The 23,182-nt window shown below is 42.3% G+C and overlaps 1 protein-coding gene across 3 annotated transcripts in view; it reads right to left on the reverse strand.

Moving 5' to 3' along the window:
- CELF2 (CUGBP Elav-like family member 2) overlaps positions 1 to 23,182 on the reverse strand; it is an 859,904-nt gene that overhangs the window by 618,481 nt on the left and 218,241 nt on the right. For all 3 annotated transcript variants that reach the window (XM_078329300.1, XM_078329290.1, XM_078329286.1), the window contains exon 2: positions 21,537 to 21,575. The gene's annotated coding sequence lies outside the window, so the exon portion shown is untranslated. The remainder of the gene's footprint in view (positions 1 to 21,536; positions 21,576 to 23,182) is intronic.

The following is a 23,182-nucleotide window of genomic DNA, read 5'->3' on the forward strand; positions in this document are numbered from 1 at the left end:
AATTGCATAATTGTAAAATCTGGCATCTGAAAATAGCACCCTAAAATTGACTTGTTATTTATAGTTTTACGAGAGTACTCACACTCAGAGAGCCAGCATTTCAAATGAATTTGAATATTTAACCCAGGTTGATACATTGAAGGAAAGCCAGTAACCCCAATTGCCAGAGCTCAGGACTTCAGCATTGACCCTAGGATCGAAAAACTCCAAGATCGGGATGGCTTTTGGAAGATAAAGTCCGAGTAGGTAGGCTAGTGTTGCTGGAATAGTTACATTCGTGCTTGGAACACTGAAGGCGTTCTGAGCTTTGTTTGATATTTTCATTGGCTTTATCTTCTCTTCTTCAAAGCAGCAGCAGGAGCACGGAGACAGTAATATCTTTGCATGGCTTGTAAATCTATCTGCCTAAGGTTTTGGCAAAACTAGAGAGTTGAAAGTTCTAAAATCTAGGCAAAGAAAGGACACTGGACCTTGTATCCAGAAATCTGAGTATCTTTCTTGACTCTGCTACTAAACTACTCTGGAACTTGTGACGATTCACTTGAGTTCTTTATATCTTCGTTTTCTAATACATTTGCTGCTCATATCTGGTTTTTTGGAAAACTTGGGGCCTTGCCGTCCATTTTACAGGGTGAAACTTCATGAATTCTACCATGTTTTCCTCTTGGGAGCATCTTATTTCTTTTCACCCTTTTTCTACCCTTCTGAGAATCCTGAAGGTCGTAAAACTTTCTTCACTCAGGAGACACCCTGGGTTAAGACACCGTAAGTGGAAGATGTTGATGGGGGATGCTGATGGCTCTGGGCGGGAGGAACATTTAGGCCAGGAGTAGTCATACAAAGAGGGAGATGAATTAATGCAAACTTCCCCTGCACCTTGACGTCCACTCACTCATTTAGTCACCCACTCACCCAAGAAACACAAGTTTTGGTTGGGTGTCTACTTAGTGCCAGGTACTGTAATAGACTCAATGAATAAGGATCGATTCTTTGAGGATATCACCAAAGCAACATGATTTATCAAGTACTATTGAGAGAAGTGCATGTAGGAGGGATGCCCAGCTAGACTTGGCTTCCTGAAAGAAGTGTCATATACTCTGAAACTTGAAAGATGAGGCTAAAAGAGTCTGGGATGGAGCGGGAAGGGAGGGAGGGAGGGAGGAAGGGGAGACAACCTCTGCAGACTGAGAGAACGCTTTGCGTAACTGGCAAGTTAAAGACATTTTAAATAGTTCAAAGGTGCACAGTCTGGCTGGGATGTAGACTGTGGCATGAGTGAGTGAAGGAACACGGGGGTGGAGGTTGGGCCTGACCATGAAGGACATCATAAGTAGGTGACCATCTGGTTTATCATCTCTTTCGTTCTAGAGGGCAACGGGTGACACAAGGAATTACACTGGCAGAGTGGAGTATTTTTTGTTTGTTTTTGAGACAGAGTCTCACTGTGTCACCCAGGCTGGAGTGCAGTGACATGATCTCAGCTCACTGCAACCTGTGCCTCCAGGTTCAAGTGATTCTCCTGCCTCAGCCTCCCGAGTAGCTGGAACTACAGGTGCTTGTCACCATGCCCAGCTAATTTGCGTATTTTTAGTAGAGAGGGGGTTTCACTGTGTTGGCCAGGATGGTCTCTATCTCTTGACCTTGTGATTTGTCAACCTCGGCCTCCCAAAGTGCTGGGATTACAGGCATGAGCCACCACGCCCAGCCAGAGCAGTGTAATCTAGAATTGTTCATGGTGAATTGGGACACATAGCCATCTACAGGTGAATGGGCCTCCGTGTTATGAGCTTGCCATATATTATACATGAACTGGGGCAGGGGACATCCAATCATCTAGGTGGGTTATAAAGAATCTGCATTGTGATTTTAGCAGTACACTAACGGGACATTTAAGAAGCTTTTGGGGAAAGATACAAACCCAAACTCATGATTCTCTTTTCTGATTCCCTAACTGATAAATGAGTAAGCACCAAGTTGTAGGCTCAATTCTAGATTTGCGTGATTAATTTTCGGTGGAGTTTCTTCACCCTGCACTTCCACCACTCCCCTACTCTCCCTGCAGTTCAATCACAGCCTTTCGTCCCACAATAGGAAATTACATATTTAAATGCAAATACTTTGACAGTTACTCTATTGCTAAGGAAAAGTCTCACCCTAATTTTTTTTTTAGGAAGGAGACCGACTTCTGAGAGAGAGGGTAAGAAAGAATAAAATGAGACTCACACATTCAGAGTTTGAGAGCTTCACAAATTTATCATATGACTATGTTCATGTGTGGAATAGTCTAAAAGAAACGTAGGACAGGGTGAATAGGAGGGAAGAAAATTCCTTATTTTTTCTTTTAGCATGAAGGTCTAGCTCTGTTGGCCAGGCTGGAGTACAGTGGCACCATCATAGCTCATTGCAGCTGCACACACCTGGGCTCAAGCAATCTTCCGACCTCAGCCTTCTGAGTAGCCCAGATTACAGGTGTGTGCCACCATGCCCAGCAACTTTTAAAATTTTTTGCAAAGACTAGGTCTCGCCATATTACCCAGGCTGATCTTGAACTCCTGGCCTCAAGGGATCTTTCCACCTTGGCTTCTCAACTTGTTTGGGTTACAGACAGGAGCCACCATACTCAACCAAAAAAAAAAAAAAAAAAAATCATATATAAGCTCCTGTCTTCCTTCTTGGCTGATCTGGGGATGGGGTGGGTGAGCATTTCAACAGGGATGGCAGGATGGCATTCTCTTGCTATTAAATAAAAGGAACACAATTAAATCTTCTACCTCCATGGTTGAAGCATGTGCTGGGACTCAACAGACAAGGTACAGGAGGAGACGTGTCACACAGCGAGATGGGGGAGGAAGCAGCATGCCTGCCTGAGTTAACTAAGCCCCAGCTACCCAGCTAATGTGTCTCCTAGAGAAACGGGAGACTCTACTCCACTGATAGCAGTGCTGATCATCAGCCTTTTAATTTTGTAGTTTGAAATGAAGTACCCCTTGATGTATGTTTGATTATTAATTATCATATTATTGTTCATTATTTCTGGAAAGCGATAGCATGTTTAATAAAAATCTGAGCTACAATAATGAAAATCATTTCGATAATTTTGAGCATTTCAACCTCTTGAGGACTTCAATTTGATTTCCAAAATACAGTAGAAACTTCCTAATTCAGACTAACGACAGAGAGCCCCTATTGTGAATTACAATCTTGCAGATGAGTGGGTATGAAAACAGACAGAAAAAAAATCAAGGAAGGTAAATCACACAATATGCGTCCTGCATTTGTGTTGACAATGATAGTTCAGACTTACCAGTCTATGATCAATATACATCAGTTAATGTGTTGTCGCTTGTTTCATAAAGATAATGAAGTCCTAGTAATCAGAAATCTCACTCTAGGACTCAGACGTTAAATCTTTTCTCAGACGTGGCAGTGGGACGGCAGGGTTTCAAATAATGATCTGGCTTACAGAGTACTGAGGTGAGGACGACAGAAGTTCCACTATAAATGCACGGTGAAAAAGAGGGAAGAGGGTATTTTAATCCATTGTATGGCTGCCATTTAGCAATACTGGAATATTTCGTGTTTGCAATCACAGATCTTTCTAGGCAGAAGAGACTGTGTATAAGTTAGCATCCTAGTCTACTATGCTGCCGCATTGATTAGGGATTAGTGACCCTCCCTTCCGGAAAGGAGGAGGTCTAACTTAGTTACATGCAATTCTCCTTTGTCTGAGAAAATGCTACACGTTTTTGTGTACTGAATGGAATTTGGACTCAGAGATAATGCTGGGATTCAGAATGTAATGTAGCTCAATTTTTATTATTACCCATCATTTTATATTCTCTTCTCCTCCTCTCCCTTCTATTCATGTTGATGGATAGTTCTCAGCCCTAGCTGTACATTAGACCCACCTAGGGCACTATTTAAAAACATCATTCTGTATCTCCAGACATTCTGCTTTAATTGATGATTGAGAGCCAGTGAGAGACCATTGATAGTGGAAAGGGCTATGTTTTTGTGTTCCATCTTCAGTATTATATTCTGTATCCTTCATAGACCCCCAGTGGGGAGGACCTATCTGGATCCTGGGCAGGATAGAAAGACAGTCTCCCTGTTGGTTAAGTCAGGCCTGCACCATTTATGGGGGAACTGTGAAGTAGAAACCTGCACCCTGGAATCAACATGCCTGGGTGTGAATTCTCACGCAAACATGGACTAGCTGAGTCATGTTCTGAAATTTAATTAATGTCTCCCTACTGAGGTTTCCTCATCTGTACAAAGCAGACAATTACGACTCTCTATAGACTTGTAACTTAAGGAATTAATACATACGAAGTGCTTAGAACAGTTCTCCGCACATGGTAAGAACTGTAAATGTCGGTTGTTATTTTATAGAATCCGTAGCTTCAAGACAGAGGCAACAGAAGGTGTTGCATTCCAATGCCGGTAGTTCTGAAGCGGTCGGGTTGGGTCTGGAGCTGATAGTGGAATTGCTGACGCCATCAGGAAGAGTGGGATGGCTTTCTGGATAGACCCTATAAATGGTTTTAAAAGAGTCAATGCTGCAGGATCTCCGCTTTTGTAGCTATCTAGTGGAGTGGGGGGGAAATTTAGATAAAGAAAGGGCCAGAGAAATAAAACTGTTATATTTAAAAAGAAGGTCCAGCCCGAGTTCTAATAAAATTTTGTTTGTTCCCCCAAATGGGTCTGTAGTGGTTTTTAGAGACACGGTGAATTCTTAAAACACTTGTTGGGCCGGGCGCGGTGGCTCAAGCCTGTAATCCCAGCACTTTGGGAGGCCGAGGCGGGTGGATCACGAGGTCGACAGATCGAGACCATCCTGGTCAATGTGGTGAAACCCCGTCTCTACTAAAAATACAGAAAATTAGCTGGGCATGGTGGCGTGTGCCTGTAATCCCAGCTACTCGGGAGGCTGAGGCAGGAGAATTGCCTGAACCCAGGAGGCGGAGGTTGCGGTGAGCCGAGATCGCGCCATTGCACTCCAACCTGGGTAACAAGAGCGAAACTCTGTCTCAAAAAAACAAAACAAAACAAACAAACAAACAAAAAAATGCCTGTTTATTTGTGGGAGGAATTATTGTAGAGATGTAATATGCTTGGTTAAGGTGGCCCAAACGTTGACACAACTAAAGTGGTTTATTTGGACTGGTGGGCTGGCAAGGTAAAATTTCAAAGCTCATAGGCGAGGGACATAAAGGGGCCAGTCAGGTGAAAAGGAAATGTCTGGCCCAGAGAAGGAAGTTGAGCATACCTTCCTCTCCCTAAAGTTAAATCTAGATTGATTACGATCTCGTGAGTCATTTGTTTGGTGACTATTTTCCTCTTCTCCCCATTTTTAGTGGCAACATTTATATTTTGGGCCTCTTCTTCCTCTTTTTGTTCCAAGCCAGGCAGGGCTCATGGAACGGAATAGAATATCAGTTTAATACCAGTTTAAGCTAAAACTAATTAGGGAAGCAAATCCTCTGCTCCCCTCCAAAATCAAACACTGCATACCAGAATCAAGTCAAAATGACTTTTAGATTGTCTGTTATTTGGGAATATCTGTACTGCTGCTCCTTCAATTACCAAGTCTAATTTGGAGTTGACTGCAAATTTAAGCACTTCTCACAGGAGAAGTTCATGAGACATTCAAACTAAATCTAATTCATTTGTACAGTATTTCTTGGGCAAAGGTGGGTAGCTAGGGATTTATCTAACTACAGGGAAGAGGAAAACTGCAGCACGAGGGACTTTCTAACTGTCGCTAAGCGAGGTGACAGCAGAAATGGAAAATGGGACATAGCTCTCCGCAGCCTCACCCTGCCCCGCATCTTGGTTACCCATCTTGCCTACGGACAGTTTGCCACTGGTCCCTGCCTCCATCCTTTCTCTGTCTTTGCATAAACATGCAGAGTCATTTGAAAAACAACAGCAACCTGGTTATCATAATGTTTATACATATTATGTTCATCAGCCTCTCCAGGCACTGCCTGTGAAACCTGGAGCCCATGGTATTTGGATAAAATTGAAACGTGCTAATTTGGACCCTATGGCAGCAGTGTAACCAAGACTTACAGTTGCAAATGGTTGACAACTCAGCTATTGGGTGATAAGAGAGTGATGGGAATCTGATGTGATGGGATGACCCTTTCTGACAAGTGAACAAAGAGACCTGCATATCTATTTTTAACCAGGCTCTGGAGACTCTCAGTAATTGACATTTGCAGCTGAGCTCATATTCGTCCTAGTTCCCCGGGATATTTGCAACTCTTTCTGTGTTTGGGTTTTGTCTGGTTAATCCTTCTGAGCAGGTTGGGAAGCACATTAGCCTCCGCCTAGGCTCAGGACTCGGGCAAGATGCTCTCCTTCCTCCCAGCTCCCTGCAGCCTCCTGGCACTGTCTCTGGCTGGGCCTTCACGCTTGATGTTTTATTCCAGTAGAAATGCAAATGCTGCACTGAGTTTTTGTGAGTTGCCATACCTGAGGGCCATTGATAAATCTAAGCTTAGGTTTTATTGTTTGTGTTTATTATGGTGGGACACAGGGAGCCATCAAGGTTGGGTCCTTGAGTTGAAGTCCAGCAGAATAAAAGATAAAGCTAGAACTTGGTAGGTGGAGGTGTAGGAGAGTCAGGGGTCCCCTCCAATCCCCCTTAAACTCTTATGTGGGCTCTTAGACTGAACCTAGAAACCAAAATCTTAGGCTGATTAACAAGAGAGAAGCATATGCATTGTCTTAGCATTACACATACGTAGAGATCTTCTAAAGAGGGAGAGATCTGAAGAAGTGGCCAAAGGAAGTTGCTTTTATACTTTTTAGACAAAGAATGATCAGTTTCAGAAGAAACTATGGGACAAAGAACATGCAGCTATGGGCAACCCATTTCTTTAGGAGTCACCAGGAGATATATGGGAGGAGGGAGTGTAAAAGTAATGGAAGTAAGGGTTACTTCGAGAAGTCCATTCAGGTCCACTGCAGACCGCAACGCCCGGTCTCCGGTGATAACGGCTGTTTTCTCACCTTGGTACAGGTACCGTTGCCCTCCCAGAGGAATCTTTATGCTATGCTGCATACAGGAGGAGACAGGTCAGCCCACCCCTTTTAAAACTACAATTTCCAGAATGTGGTCAACTGAAAATAATCAGTATAACAGTCTGGTATATTTTGGGATGGCATGTCCTTCACTCCTTCAGAGGTGGCATGCAAACAATTCTCCCAGAAGGAAGTGACTGGAGTGAATCGCAGAGTCTGTGAGCTCAGTCTTGGCCTCCCTTTCTTCTTTTCCCTCTTCCCTGGGGCTACTCATTTACCTGATCAGCCTTCCTATTTGGGTCTCTTATTCTGCCTCTTTCTGAGTAAAACCTCTTCCCATGCAACCATTCAATGAGTTATCCACATCCAGGTGCAGTGGACACACTGTTTCTGTGTTACTTCTCAGCATGCTTTTAGCATTTGAACAAGGACAGGGCTGAAATCCAAAGGGGTAAACCTGTTGTCTGAGAATTCCAGATCCCTAATCAGGGTGATATTCTCAGCTTAAGACAGTGGCTAGGCTTTTCCTGGAAATACTGAAGTATCAGCATTTCAGAATTCGGGCCTCTGCTGCTTCTGCGTTATCAGACCAGTGTCCCTGAAGATACGAGGTAAAAGGCTGTGAGATCTGGCGCCATTCTACTCTTCACAATAGGCTACCAGAGACGTCATTTCGGAAACACAAATCTCTTCACCCCAACTGAAAAGGCAGAAGTAGTTTCACGGCCCTGAAAGACCAAAATCTTTACAATGATCAAAAGGCCCCAGAAGAGGCCAGCCTTCTCTGGCAATCTTGATCTCTCTCACGTTTCCAGTCGTTTCCCAGTTCCTCAAACGTAAACACCATTTCCAGTGAGGCAACCCCTCCTCTAACCAGGATGTGGATGGGAGCCGGTCCCTCTGTCTGAGAGGTGCTCCCTCACCCACCACCTCCTCCGGTTCCCGGCACCGTCTTCCTAGATAACTGCAAATCACCATGCAGACAGATCAGATGTCACTTCCTCCCGGAATGCTTCATGATTGCTTATTTGCTCTGTTCGTATCCATACAGTGCTGAGACAATTTGCAATAATTTGCTAACTGTCTAAGTATCTCGACAAGGACAAGCTCTGCATATGAATTGCTCACCACTGGTATCCCCATCTCTACCAACTGTCGGGCCAAGGAAATATGAAAACAAGTCCTTATGGGACCCACAGATTACACTGAAACCCTGATCGAATAATTACTGTCATGATTTTTATTTTACTATCAGAAGGAAAGTAGCCTAAGTTGTCCTTAAAAACATGTATTACTTTCTTTCGTAAATTCGATGTGTACGTATGTGTAAATATATAGGGATATGTATGCACAGCAGAATTGGGGAAATATTTCACTTTTCAAAACCTCTTTTGTATCTACCATTATATTTGTTTATCCAAAAAATTCCGTGAGGAAGCCGAGGTATTTTATTGTAAGGAAATTCAAATATAGATATATTATATAAACACATCCTAGTATATTTTATGGCTACTATATAGTATACAAGTATTTTCATATACACGAATTTACTATTATATTGTATGTGGTGATTATACATCACAGGTACACATTTATGAATCTATTAGATATTTAACTAAAGCCACGCTGCAAACTACTTTCAAAGACAGAATTCATTACTGAATTTCATAATCAAGAGTGATGATTAAGATGGTGAGGACTGTGTGTGGGTGTTGTTGAAAGGACTGCCGCTAGACATCCTTCCTTTTGCGTTGGCGTGTAAGGATGGCGCTTTAATTTCTGTACTGTCTTTCACGATTTGTTTGTGATGACAGTCGAGGACCGCTGTGAGAAGTCTTCCATTGCTGACTTTTCTGTCAAGTGAGAGAGAATAAAGCAGAAGTCAGCCGGGACCAGTTGAGACCAAAATGTGTTTGTGGCACAAATGCGCTGTTACAGACCTGCAGGTGACTGAGAAGGGGGCTGTTCCACGGTTTGGATGGATTATTCTGAAAACAAATGGGTATGTGATTTTGTGGATGAAATCAGGAAGAGCAAGGTAAAGACCATGACGTACGTACAGCAAATACTTTGCTAAGCACTTTCATAGGGTTTGACTTTCTTGCTAATCCTCCCCACATCCTGAGAGATGTTGGTTTTGTTATTTACTTGTTCCAGAGGAAGGACTCCAAGCACAGATCAAAGTCAGCTCGCCTGCATGAAGTCACAGGAGCCACCTGATTTATGGGACTGTTCTACCAATTTGAGCTCGATTAATCAATTCCATTGGCTTCAGATCTTTTTCTGGAGCCACTGTGTAGTGAAACTGAATATTCTACCATAGATTTACTGTCGTATTGGACAGCTTTTTAGGATCTATGAAATCAAGCTAGGGCTTGATGTTATCACATCAACTGCTAAGGGCTGTAGGTCTGGGCCCCACTGCCCACTTTATATGTTAAAACTTAATCTTCTTTGGGAGGCTGAAGTGGGAGAATCACCTAAGGTCAGGAGTTTGAGAGCAGCCTGGCCAAACATGGTGAAACCCCATCTCTACTAAAAACACATGAATTAACTGGGCATAGTGGCACATGCTTGTAATCCCAGCTACTTGGGAGCTGAAGTAGGAGAATTGCTTAAACCCAGGTGGTGGAGGCTGCAGTGAGCAAAAATCTGAGATCATGCCATCACGCTCCAGCCTGGGTAACAGAGCAAGACCCTGTGTCAAACAAAACAAAACACAAAACCAAAAACCTGATCTCCAAGGTGATGCTATTAGGGGGTAGGGCCTGTGGGAGGCAAGAGATCATGAGGGTGAAGCCCTCAGGAACGAGACTCATGTTTTTATAAAAGAAACCTGAAGAGCTTGCGTCCTTTTGCCATGTGGGGATGCAGCTACAGATTGGTGGGCTGCAATGTGAAGGAGGTTCATCACCAAATGCTGCATCTGCTAGTGTCCTGATCTCAGACTTCCCAGCCTCTGGAACTGCGAGAAATAAATTTCTGTTGTTTATGAGCCCTCACAGTCTAGTGTATTTTCTTACAGTAGCCTGAACAGGCTAAGATATCAACCTCACCGATGCCCACAGACTGGTCTCTGTCCAGCTTCCAACTGGTACGCCGGCCTTAAGCAATGCTTCAGTGCCCACTTTGTGAGATGGGTTTCCTGTGGCTCTCCTTATTTACAATGGACAGCTTGTCATTCAAGAGCTGCTTTGGTGATGCATCACTAATTCTCCACTCGTCTGTCCCATTGCAAACATCATACAAAAAACCACTACCACGCAGGCAACGCCTGGCCTTGTTAATGTCTCCATCTCCTCATTTATTATCCTCCACACTCAGGCTTTATGCTCAAAGTATGCCAAACCCAGGTCAGATGTTTGCCATGGGTGGACACCCACCTTTTTTTTTGGTCTCCTTCTTAAGCAGGACATCATAATAACAGGTGCTAATCATGACACCAAGCATCTTAAACATGTTTTGTTATCTAATCCTTAAACATAGACCTTACTTAAATCTCACTATAATCCCAGGAATATGGTGATTTCCCATTTCTCTGAAAAGAAACAGAGACAACAAAAGGAAAACAAGTTCCCCAAGGACATACAGCTTGAAGGAGGTTGAGCTGGTGTTTGTTTATGTTTGTTTTCAGAGAGTCTTGCTGTCACCCATGCTGGAGTACAGTGGCAACATCTTGACTCAAGGCAACCTCCACCTCCCTGGTTCAAGTGATTCTCATGCCTCAGCCTCCTGAATAGCTGGGATCACAGGCGTGCACCATCATGCGGTCTAATTTTTGTATTTTTAGTAGAGATGGGGCTTCAACATCATGGTGAGGCTGTTGTCAAACTCCTGACCTCAAGTGATCTGCCCACCTTGGCCTCTTAAAATGCTGAGATGATAGGCATACACCACTATGCCCAGCCATGAGCTGGTATTTTGTATACAGGTGCTGTCTTCTCATCCAGCACTGCTGTCAACCATTGTATACCGATGGGATGCTTGATGGGGGCCGGTGGGCATTTTGCCTTCATTTTCTACTTTTATTTTTGAAACTCACTATATCATATACGGTGTGTTATTTTAATCTATGCATGTGCATACACACACATACATGATAATGCTTAGTAAGATGTAGGATCTCGGCTCACTGCAACTTCTGTCTCCTGAATTTAAGCAATTCCCCTGCTTCAGCCTCCTGAGTAGCTGGGACTATAGGCATGCACCACTACACCAGGCTAATTTTTCATATGTTAGTAGAGACAAGGTTTCACCATGGTCAGGATGGTCTGGATCTCCTGACCTCATAATCCGCCTGCCTCAGCCTCCCAAAGTGCTGGGATTACAGGCGTGAGCCACTGCGCCTGGCCAAGATGTATAGATAATCTTAATCACATAGACTGATAGACTAGGAAACATGTTTGATTTGTTCAAGCAAACTCAGGCCTCCAACACAAGGGAGCTATAGTCTGGAGGACATGATATGCTAGAGGGTGACACCTGCAATTCAGGCGTCGTGAAGAACCAGTCACAAAGGGAAAAGTGCAAAGTTCTGGGAATTCCCAATTCCCAGAATGGGAAGAGAATCTTCTGGCAAAAAGGAAACCTGTATAGTCTTGGAAGCCAATGAAAAATAGGAGAGAGGTCAGAATTTGGAAGAATGACACAAAGAGAAAAGCATTACTGAAGACTGTCGCCCCTAGCGCCCATGTGTGAACATTCCAGTCGATGTTACACAGAGACAGTCATCTGTTGAGACCTCATTCTCAATCCTGTTATATCCTGAAACCTGCCACTGGAGTTTCTGCAAGTAGGTCTGACTGGTGCTTGGAGTGTCCTCAACTACACTTGTTGAATAAAATATTTTGTATGGGATTTCTGTTGAAATTCAGTGCAAACATGTTATGTATATAGAATTTTGTTCACATGCACATATTTTAATAAATTTGTCACATAATGTGGAATGAACTTTCTGTTCATTTCAATTCTGTTTAAAATCCTTGGTTGAATAGAAGGCTTTGTTTGAGGAGGTTGGTATACACACTCCAAGTTCTTCAGTGAATCTGTTTTCGTTCATGTGATTCGAGTGCCTTTTCTGGTATTATCTTAGGAGTAAATTTATTGTCATAAACTCTCCGTGAGTAATTACTGTTCATGTCTCTAGCCAGCACGTTGAAAGTATTTCACAGTGCTATGAAGTATATTCAAATACTAGTTTTTATTTTTTATGTTATGATTTTGTTAAATGTGCTTTCATTTTTTTTGACATGGAGTTTCACTCTTGTTGCCCAGGCTGGAGTGCAGTGGCACAATCTTGGCTCACCACAACCTCTGCCTCCTGGGTTCAAGTGATTCTCCCACCTCAGTATCCCAGGTAGCTGGGATTATAGGCATGTGCCACGATGCCTGGCTAATTTTGTATTTTTAGTAGAGACAGAGTTTCACCCTGTTGGTCAGGCTGGTCTCCTACTCCTGACCTCAGGTGATCTACCTTCCTTGGCCTCCCAAAGCACTGGGATTACAGGTGTGAGCTACCATGCCCAGCTGTTAAATGTGCTTTTAAACTGATATACTGCAAAGGTAATATGGTTTAGCTGTGTGTCCCTACCCAAATCACATGTTGATTTGCAATCCTCAGTGTTGGGGGAGGGACCTGGTGGGAGGTGATGGGATCGTGGGGACAAATCACCCCCCTTGCTGTTCTCGTGACAGTCAGTGAGTGAGTCCTCATGAGACCTGATGTTTAAAAAGTGTGTAGTGCTTCTGCTTCCCCCTTCGCCATGATTGTAAGTTTCCTGAGGTCTCCCCATCATTCTTCCTTTTAAGCTTGTGCAGTTGTGAGTCAATCAAACCTCTTTCCTTCGTAAGTTACCCAGTCTCAGTTAGTTTTTTATGGCAGTGTGAGCATGTACTAATACAAAAGGTAACAAAAATTATGGTACTCAGAAATGGTACCATATTTACCATTTTTTTTCTTTAAAATTTAAATTTACGCCACCCCCTTTTTAAGAGAGAGATAGGTCTTGTTCTGTTGCCCAGGCTGGGGTGCAGTGGTGTGAGCATAGATCCCTGTAGCCTCAACTCCTGGGCTCAAGTGATTCTGCTACCTTAGCCTCCTGAGTAGCTGGGACTATAGGCATGCACCACCATACCCTATTAATCAATTTTTTTTTTTTTTTTTGCATAGACAGGATTTAGTTTTGTTGTTCAGGCTAGCCTCAGATTCCTGGCTTCAAGTGATACTCTTGTCTCAGAGTATTGGGATTACATGCCTGAGCCACTGGGCCCAGCCAAAAAAAATGGCTGGTACCATTTATTTTCATACAACCAATTATATCATCCTGAATTGGTTTAAAGGAGTGACTCAATTCTTAGGGATGCCAAACACTATAAATATTACAAAGATGCCATGAATTATTAGTGATTGAGAAGTAATGTGTTGAGTTCCCTCTGCTGTACCCAGACTTTTTGTAACCAGAACTTTCTCTGTACTGGACCTACATCAGCTATTCGATTGGCTTACGCTGTTGTGGCATAATGATACCTGTCAATTTGGGAGTCTAGTTAACCACACAAACTGGAGAAGGCTGGGTAAGGTCTGGGCAGCACTGAAAGGCAGTGGTTCTAATTTGTTAGCATCTTTCTTTCTGCCCTGGTCAAGAAACGTCATCTTGGAAGTGTCATGGCATTGCTTTCCTGTCCCATATGTGGAAAAGCAGTCCAGATCTGTTTATAAACAAGCACTTTATCTTCTAGTTTAAAGGTTTCTGCAAGGCAAGATATACTGATAGTTTCAAGTTGAAGTTACAGGACCTACAGTTGTTGCTTTGATAAGAGAAAACTGAGTCCATCTGTTGCCATGTTAAAAATGAAAGAAATGCAGGTAAAATCCTAAATCCGAAAATAAAAACTCCAGACTGGCTCTAACAAAACAGATCCTTGTAACTTAGGGAATTGCTTAAGCATGGTGATAAACTTGTTCACGAATATCATAAATGTAGCAGCAGAAGTAGCCCTTGCTGGGAGGCTGTACTTTAGAAAGAACAATTGTAAAGGCTTTGTATGCTTGAATCACAAGTTAGAACAGGAGACATGATTGTGCTATCTGCTCTTTGGAGAAGATCCACTGTTCCTATTTGCAGAAGCTCCCAGACATTCTGGCTGTTCCGATAATTTTTCTTTCTCGTGCCTCAGGTAGCAAATTGACAGTGGGTAGGACAGAGTAAACGTTGGGGCGATAGAAATTATGTAAATGTTGCGTCCCAGAAAGAAAACTTTCAGCCCCTTGAGGTCTTTTAAACAGCATTAACTCTAGAAATTAGATATAAAATTTAACTTTTTCATGCTAATAATGATTTCATAAAGAAAAACTCGTTAGTAAAGGTGACAAATATGAAGTTCGATTGAACATTTAAATTCAGGAATCTCAGTGAGTGCCCCAGGGAGATATTTACCCAGCCAATGACTCGCTGACGTTATTAAGAAGTAATTTATTCAAGGAAGTCTCCATTCATGAGTTTACATAGGAACAATATCTAGTTTTCAAAGGCTTGTGTTCTCAGTACAGAACATACCTAATTTACAATGACTTTTGGTTAAAATTTTCATTAGGTTGGTTCAATAGGATTTGATAATTTTAACTCAGCTTTATGAGATCCCAGGTTCCCATTTACAGGAAGAGAAAATGCATAGGAAATAAATTTTTAAAGGGCAAATTCATCTCTCAAGCAAGCTCTGCTAAATACAGCAGTGTATCTGAGGTGGAGGAAAGTTAACCTTTACTGTTTCTATGGCAGTCCATTTGGGCAGAGGTGACTGACACCCATTAAAAACAATTCAGGTCCACCATATCAGCACTTTGCATGTGCCCATCTGTGTAGCACTTCCATAAGGGACTCCTGGGTGAAATACTGAAACCAAAAAGTGGCCCCACAGTTTAAGTGTAGGATGTTTTCATGGGCATAGAAAAAAAGGATCAAAACAGGTAAAGAATGAGTGTTGCCAGTTCGTGAAATGAGGGCTAAGGAAGATACAATAGCCAGAGATCAGGAATTTAGGTAGGAAAACCACTATGCAAGACTTCATCGAGAAGGTAGGATCAGGGCAGGCTCAGAGTTCCACTTATAAGAAGGTAAGACTGGCCATGGGACAAGACATCCCAGTGTAGTGGAATAAACCTGTCGTAGCACAAATCAGACTTCCTGCTTGTATCAGTCTGTTTTCATGCCGCCATGAAGACAAACCAGAGACTGGGTAATTTATAAAGAAAAGAGGTTTAAGTGACTCACAGTTCCACATAGCTAGGCAGGCCTCAGAAAACTTACAATCAAGGTGGAAGGTGCAACTGGCCTGTCTTACACGGCGCAGGTGAGAGAAAGCAAGAGCCAGGTGAAGAGGGGAGCCTTTATAAAACCACAAGGTCTTGTGAGAACTCACTATCGCAAGGAGAATACAGGGAAAACTACCCTATGATTCAATTGTCTCTACTTGGTCCCGCCCTTCACACGTAGAGATTATTACAACTCAAGGCGATATTGGGGTGGGGAAACAGAACCAAACCATATCACGGCTCCAGAAGGGAAGATCTCAGGGGTGCGGTGATCACAACCCTGCCAGTGTAATGGGGACTTTGCCCAGCTTGACTGGAAAAGGAACAAGTTAACAAGAGGTTGCAACCCACCCCCACCCCCACCAAATATCCAAAAACACAAATCTACAGAAAATTAAAGATTTTAGCAATTAAGTTTCCAGTTAAAGCTACCTGGTTTAAGACTTCCAAGGTGATAACTCCAAACTTTTTTCCCAGGTAATCTGCAATCTTATCAACACTCTCCCAATTTTATCAACCAACTGAAAGTATCTATTTACTAACAATGAAATCATCTCACATTATGACCATCATGCTGACACTATTGAATCGCAAATAAAGTGTCCTGTCACGTTAAGCAGCAGGGTCCTAAAAGATTAGCTATGGTTTGCCTAGCTGTGATCACCCTCAATGAAAGACCAAGAAGGGCAAGCCACTCCCAGACCACCATGACCATTGTGAACTGGCCTCTTTCCCCCGACTCTTCAGGTAAAAGAAGAGGACTAGGAAACAATTATTTGGTGAATTTGACCAGTGCAGAAAACCAAACTAGATTATACACCTTCTAAATGTCAGTTTCCATTTGCTAACAGTCTTACGTGTGTTTCTTCTCTTTATTTAGTTCATGAAAGGGCCCGTGGTTCTACTCAGAAAACAGACTATTTCACACTTGTCCCAACCCACGGTAAAGAAGGAACTGGCTTGTTTCTCAGGAGGAGGCCTGGGCTATGAAATCAGCCTCATATTAAGATGGGATTCAAAAGAACATCTCCTGTTCTTTTTAGGGCTTGGCCTCTGAGACACCATATAAAAACTTTGAAACCAAAGTCAAAAGCCCCGAGTGTTAGTTGTGTATGGACTTTGAAATCTGTCTAAAATACGTTCTGATAGTATTAGGAGTGAATCTACAGACTACAAGGTATGTGATTGCCGTCGTCATTACAAGTTATGACTCTGTATTTTATAGTATGTAATAAAATGAAATGATAAAAGTGGCATTAAACTTTGAATTTCCGTCTTTAAATCACACATTTGATACATCATTTGGCAGCTAAACGTCTCTTAAGTACTGTGGAAACTTTTATGATTGAATGTTTGCCTAAAGAACTGAAAGAAATGGTAAAGCTGTGTCACTAAGTACAGTTGAACAATGCTGCATAAATCCACTAGAAAGCAGACGACAGTAGAGTTTCCTTTGGCCTCTGAGAAGAGAAGGACCAACATTTGAGCTGCTCTACATACTTCTGGCCTCCCGGTTCCTAAAGGATCGTCAAAACCACACCATGCACAGAACAAGCATAGAGTTTACCTGCTTTCTTACCATTGCACTTATCTTGCCCCAACAACCCTTTAGAACCCTTCATTATGCCTAAGAAATTGATATTTTGGTCTCTGGTAGTTGTTGGTACTTAGCCTCCTGTCTTTGTTGGTCTTGCTCCAACCGAAGAGAATCCACTGAGATGTGGGAAGTCTTAACTCTCGGTGCTTAAAGGCTCAGTGAACTGGCTCCCAGGGCCTGCAGGGTTTCCTAAAGACCTTGATGACTATGCACCTGTTTCTCAGATTTAGGAGCTTCAAAACAGGATGTTCTATTCTTGGGATGGGAGCTGGCCTAATTTGGCAAAGCTCTTGTTGCTATTAACTTTATGTATGTATGTTATGTTATGTTATGTTATGTTATGTTATGTTATGTTATGTTATGTTATGTTATGTTATGTTTATGTTATGTTATGTTATGTTATGTTATGTTATGTTATGTTATGTTATGTTATGTTATGTTATGTTATGTTATGTTATGTGACAGGGCCTTGCTCTGTCACCCAGGCTGGAGTGCAGTCATGCAATCTCGGCTCACTGCAAGCTCAACCTCCAGGGCTCAAGTGATCCTATCACTTCAGCATCCTGAGTAGGTGGGATCACAGGCAAGTGCCTCGTGCCTAGCTAATTTTGTTTATGTTTTATAGAGATGGGGGTCACACTATGTCGGCTAGGCCGGTCTTAAATTCTGGACTCAAAGTATCCGCCTGCCTTGGCCTCTCAAAGTGCTGGGATTACAGGCATGAGCCACCACGCCTGGCTCATTATTCATTACTTTTAAAACTTTGTTTTATGATCCTTCTGGCAATGGAAATAGTTTTCCATATCCTGACCCGCACAGTCATCGCCCAAATGCCTGGTAAGAAGGTCGGACTTAAAACAGCAGTATCTGCTTTCCAAACTCACTTTGTTCAGGCTCTGACTACAATTAGATAATCACAGGTCAACTTCCACACTGACGGAGGAAGAATGCAATTTGTGGTGCAATCTGATGATGATTCTAGAGGATTTGGGAAGGTCCTGTTACTTCCTAGAGTGTTTGCCCATCTGCTGACTCCTACCTAAACAGCCACCATCCTCCATCATCAATGCTTCATCCCTTCAACCCACGTATGAATCCCCATGATATGCAAAGGTTGTAACACAGGTAATTTCCCAAGGTGTTATTAATCATACTTAAAGATACAGGAAGTATGTGTGATTTTTCTTTTTTGTAGGGGGGAGTAGGAGGACCTAAAGGTAGAAGTTCTGAAAAGGATTGGAATGAAAGAGAACCAATAAGGAGGAAGAAAGAGAAGAAACGGAAAATCCAGAGATCAGCTGGGCATGGGCTCATGCCTATAATCCCAGCACTTTGGGAGGCCGAGGTAGGCAGATCATGAGTTTGAGATCATGAGTTTGAGACCATCCTGGTCAACATGGTGAAACCCTATCTCTACTAAAAATACAAAAACTAGCTGGGGGTGGTGGCATGCACCTGCAGTCCCAGCTACTCAGGAGGCTGAGGCAGAATTGCTTGAACCTGGGAGGTGGAGGCTGCAGGGAGCCGAGATCATACCACTACATTCTAGCCTGAGTAAGAGTGAGACTCCGGTCTGATAACTTTTGCCTTTGGGCCCACTGACAAAACTCTAGGATTTTAAAGAATCGAAATTGCTTTTCGTCACCTTCTCAGTTAGGGAGGCCAATCCTAATAGTAATGAACACTCCTGAGCAATGAAATGGTATTTTTCCTTTCATCAGCACGCCCATCATATATGATCTACATTACAACTGCCATCCATGCCATGCACACATTTCAGGCTTAAGTAGCTTTTTCTTTCCCATCTGTGTTCAAACTCTGTGCCATATGTCACCTAACAAGGTATTTTCCCTTATTCTTTTATGCAGTTCACTGCATGTTGTCCCTCTTGTCCCTTGAAAATCAGCCCGTCTGTAATCAGAAACCACTTCCGCTCACAGCTCAGAGCCCCTATTGTAGATGTGGCAAATATGTGTTTATGCGCCTGGTAACTGGATCAAAACATTGAAAAGAAACAGAAGGATGGACTGTACTGGAAAGAGGGGAAAACACAATCGTGAAAATCAACAGAACCAAAATGAATTAAAAGCTGCAATGAATGAAATCGCTATTAATAGTTCTTTATGTGTAACAATGCCCTGGATTTTGCAGTGCTCAACATTCAATTGCAGTGACACTTAAAAACCTAAGAGAAGGAGGAAAATAACTTTTGAACAGACTTTCTGTGACGATGACTTGAAAATGGCCGATCAGTTTCTGTGTATCTTCTGGCTGCCTTTATGCTGTGCATACGTCTTCTTTGCCCCTGGATATTGAAATACTGTGGTAGGGAAAACGTCTTGTGTTAAATTATTTAAGAGAGCAAATTAATTATTCTCTTAAATTTGGGTGCTATTTTGATATCTGAAATAAGAGAAAAGAGAAAGCAAGTGTGATCCCTTTTCACAGGGTCTCGCCGCGGGCTGTGAGGGTGGCACTGGGGGCTTGCTGGGTCATTTTGTCAATCCAGGAGTTCATACACAGATGACTGCTTCCATTCTCAAAATATACTCATAGAATTCTATTTCTGCACAGTCTCCTAATAACTGTTATTCAAAATACTTTTTACAAAGGAGCCGACGTTTTGGGGGAAACACAATAAAACACCTAGCAATAGAAGAAAAGCAATCATAATATAGAAATGTACAATCAAACCATCATCCATGAATGCTGACGCACAACAACAGGTAGGCCCTTATGTAAATGCCATCCGAAGAGGCAACGGGTCAGGTTCAACAGTAAACTAAATCCAGAAGAAAAAAGTGCAAAGAGAAACAGAAGCATTCATAACCCAGGTACGACAAAAAGCAGAAAACCAAAGCCAAGCGAACAAACCACCTTTCTTTCTTTTCTTCCTTCGTTCCTTCCTCCCTCCCTCCCTTCCCTTCCTTTCTTTCCTTTCTTTCTCTCTCATTGTCCCTCTCTCTCTTTCTCTATTTTTTCTTTCTCATTTTCTCTTTCTTTTCTTTTTTTTTCATGTTTAACACCCAAATTTTATTCTTTAGACCAGTTCAGGTTCACAGAAAAATTGAGTGAAGGTACAGAGTTTCCTTAGACCCCCGGCCCCTCCACACACCCAGGCACCCCAACTACCAACATCCCCATCACAGTGGTCCATTTGCTACAGCCGATAGACGTATATCAACTTGTCGTTATCACCCGGCATCTAGTTTACATGAGGCTTGCTCTTGGTGTTGGACATTCCGTGGGTTTGACAAATACCTAATAACCTATATCCACCATGACAGTACCATGCAAAAGAGTCTCACCGCCCTAAAAATCCTGTGCCCTGCCCATTCATCTCTCCCTCCCTCCTAGCCCCTGGCTTTTTACTGTTTCCAGTTTTCCCTTTACTGGAATGGTGGAGAAGTACATTCCTTCAGAATGTAGCCTTTCATGCTTCTCTCAGCAACATGCATCTAACCTTCCTCCCTGTCTTTTCCTGGCTTGATAGCACACTTCTTTTTAGTGCTGAAAAACATCCACTGTCTGGATATATCAGTTTACTTTTGCATTCACCTATATGCATATAAAATAGAGAAGAGAATGCTGTGTTGGAGATTTACATTTGGGAGTTTAAAGCATGTAGATGACAAGTAACTATAAAGTATGTGTGAAAATTATAAAGTGGAAAGTTGTCAGGATATCTGAATGCACACAGATACACACTTGAGTTCACGCTATAAAATGTTATACAATGTGTAAGTACATGCGTATGGCTGAAAAAACACCCAGAGAGGAAGGGGGAAGGAGAGATGTATCTGAAATAATAAAAAGAAAATCCTGGCCGGGCGCAGTGTCTCACGCCTGTAATCCCAGCACTTTGGGAGGCCGAGGCGGGTGGATCACGAGGTCAAGACCATCCTGGCCAATGTGGTGAAACCGTCTCTACTAAAATTACAAAAATCAGCTGGGTGTGGTGTACACCTGTAGTCCCAGCTACTCGGGAGGCTGAGGCAGAATCGCTTGAACCCGGGAGGTGGAGGTTGCAGTGGGCCGAGATCGCACCGTTGCACTCCAGCTTTTGTGTTTTTTAGTGTACCGAGTGAGACTTGGTCTCAAAAAAGAAAATCCCATCTGTCAAGAGGGAATCTAGAGTACCTCATCCTATGAAGAACTCCCAACCCTTGTGAGGGTCCAACAGACAGATCCAAATGAGAGGATGAAACTACCGCACGAGCACCCTGCAGGGAGCAGGTGAAGGGTACCTTCCACAGAGACCCACTAGAGGAACAACCTGGGCTTGTCCCCAGGTGCCAGGGCCAAGTAAGAAGAAAATGTGCCTTCCTCCTTCCTACGACACCATCTTCTGATTTGGTCTTGTTCTCTTCATGATACAGGCAGGGAAACAGAGTCAGCAGTTCCATAGAAAGCCACCTCTACCTTGTTCTTAAAGGAGTTGGCAATGGTTTGAATAGGATCAAACAGGTATATATTTCGAAGACTAAGAATTTAAAACAGTTTAAGAAAAAAAAATTTCTAGGTATCATTCAGCTTTCAAGTTTCTAGCAGCTGCTCTTCAAACACCATAAGTCTGCACAAGAGGCAAGCTCTTACCTGATGGGCCGGACCGCTCCCTTGTGTAGCTCTGCAGACCTAAATACAAAAAAAAAATGAAAGTAATGAAGCACAGTTCTTTAATTTGAGAAATATATTCTATGCTAACATGTAATTTTTTTAAAAAAATTTCTCTTTATTCAAGAAAAATGGTAAAGCAATGTATAATAACTGAGATTAATTTTGTCATTTGCTTTTATAAATTTCTCACGTGCTCACTGGACTACAGTGAACGCAGAAGTGAAATGTACTTGTGGAAGACTTCTTGTTCCCCGTCAGAGTAAAATGACATTGCTGCATTAATGGACTTTTGATTTCTACCACATCTACGCAAGTAAGACTTACTTGGGTTGGTCTTGATTTTTTATTTTTATTTTTTGCCAATCAGTTTGAGCTTATGAGGGTGCTCAGGTTAGCCTTGAACTCATGACCTCGCCTTCGCAAGCGCCACGACCTCCAGCGGGAGCCACTTTGGACCCCGGGTTGGTCTTTATTACCTTGAGGAGTTTGATGCCCGTTGGCTACTTTTTATTTTACCGTATCAACTGAACGAGAGGTAAAGAAGAAACTTCAAGCCCTTGAATTCTGTCTAGAGACAGAAATTCTGTCTAGAGACTTAATGTCAGAGGATTATGATGAAAATCTCTTAATCTCTTTCACTTAGATGGTGAAGTCCAGAACGTCAGCCAGTTGTTCAGGTCAAATGTTTACTGAAATCCATTTACTACATGTAACCTTTTTAATCTTTTTAGTTAAGCAGTACAAACAAACTCTGTTCCAAAATGGGTTTTGTATGAGCTATAATTCATTTTCATGGTTGTCAGTGGTGTAAGATTGATGAATTAGGACCCGTGAGGACTAATATTCTATTGTAAATGAAAAATCCCAACTTCATTCTTGAATCCTTGAATCCATGAACCTAAATCAGGACTTGACACACTGTAGCCCCGGGGCCAAATCTAGCCTGCTAGCCTCTGACTTCTGAGCTGAGAATAGTTTTGACTGTTTTAAACCGTTAAAAGAAGAATCAAAAGAACAACACTATTTCATGGCATGTGAAAATTATATGAAATTAAAATTTCATTGTGCACCAGTAAAGTTTTTCTGGAGCACAGCCACATGCCCTTGTTTATATATAGGCCGTGACTCCTTTCATGCTCTGAGGTCAGTAGGTGAGTAGTTGGAATGGAGAGGGTACAACCTGCACATCTTAAAATATTTACGACCTGGACCTTTAAGAAAAGTGTACTAACCCCTGACCTGGGCAGTCATTGATTTCTTCTTGGTTGGAGGTATAGGGGCAGATAATGTGATGAGATCCTAAGAGCCAATGCTGATCCGTAAAACAGGCGAAAGCTAACTTTTCAGACCATTAGGATAAAAAGAATTCTATTTTGTCCTGGGGCCTGTAGGTCATTCACAGAAGACTATGTGGGGTAGAAACATGAATAAATGGTGTCCTTAGCTATCTGTGCTGGAAAGTTCCAGGCTGAATTCATTGCTGTACTTTAGATACTCATCAGTTCGACTTAACACTCTTCTTAATATTCGAAAAGACTATTTAGATCATTAACTCAATATAGAATAAATAAAAACAAGTCTTGAGAGAAGCAAATAAAAATATTTAAATATATATGTAATTATTC

The sequence above is a fragment of the Callithrix jacchus genome, chromosome 7, assembly GCF_049354715.1.
Source record: "Callithrix jacchus isolate 240 chromosome 7, calJac240_pri, whole genome shotgun sequence".
NCBI classification, from domain to species: domain Eukaryota; kingdom Metazoa; phylum Chordata; class Mammalia; order Primates; family Cebidae; genus Callithrix; species Callithrix jacchus.